At 40.2% G+C, this 391-nt stretch overlaps 1 protein-coding gene across 1 annotated transcript in view; it reads right to left on the reverse strand.

Annotated features, from left to right (window-relative positions):
- The window catches only part of LOC101860613 (peptidase M20 domain-containing protein 2), a 22,281-nt gene extending 21,890 nt beyond the window's left edge, over positions 1 to 391 (reverse strand). The window contains exon 1 of the mRNA XM_035972809.1: positions 214 to 391. The gene's annotated coding sequence lies outside the window, so the exon portion shown is untranslated. The remainder of the gene's footprint in view (positions 1 to 213) is intronic.

Consider the following 391-nt stretch of genomic DNA (forward strand, 5'->3'; position numbering starts at 1 on the left):
TTTTTAATTGCTGTTTATTTCAATTTGAATCCATAGTATGATCGATCGCATATGCTCACGAGGAGTATTTTGTTGGATGTCAAATTTTAACGTTGTTTGTTTTAATAAATGGATTGAGTGAACTGGAACGCATCTACACGATAGTGATCATTTAGTGCTGGGAAAAGGTAAGACCCAAAAACAGCAAACAGAAACAAAAGCAGTGAGGCCTACCTGTGGAACCCTCCAACTACCCTTGGCCAGAGTTTAATATTATTATTATTGTGATGAACAACTTGCCCAAATGGGATCTTTGCCTTGCCTCAGTCAAAGATAGTACAAGACTATCTTTGCCTCAGTCCAGAACCACATTGATCTAGTGGTGGTGCTCTGTGCAGTGCGCACCAACCAG

This window comes from Aplysia californica, unplaced genomic scaffold (genome assembly GCF_000002075.1).
Source record: "Aplysia californica isolate F4 #8 unplaced genomic scaffold, AplCal3.0 scaffold00858, whole genome shotgun sequence".
Lineage (NCBI taxonomy): Eukaryota > Metazoa > Mollusca > Gastropoda > Aplysiida > Aplysiidae > Aplysia > Aplysia californica.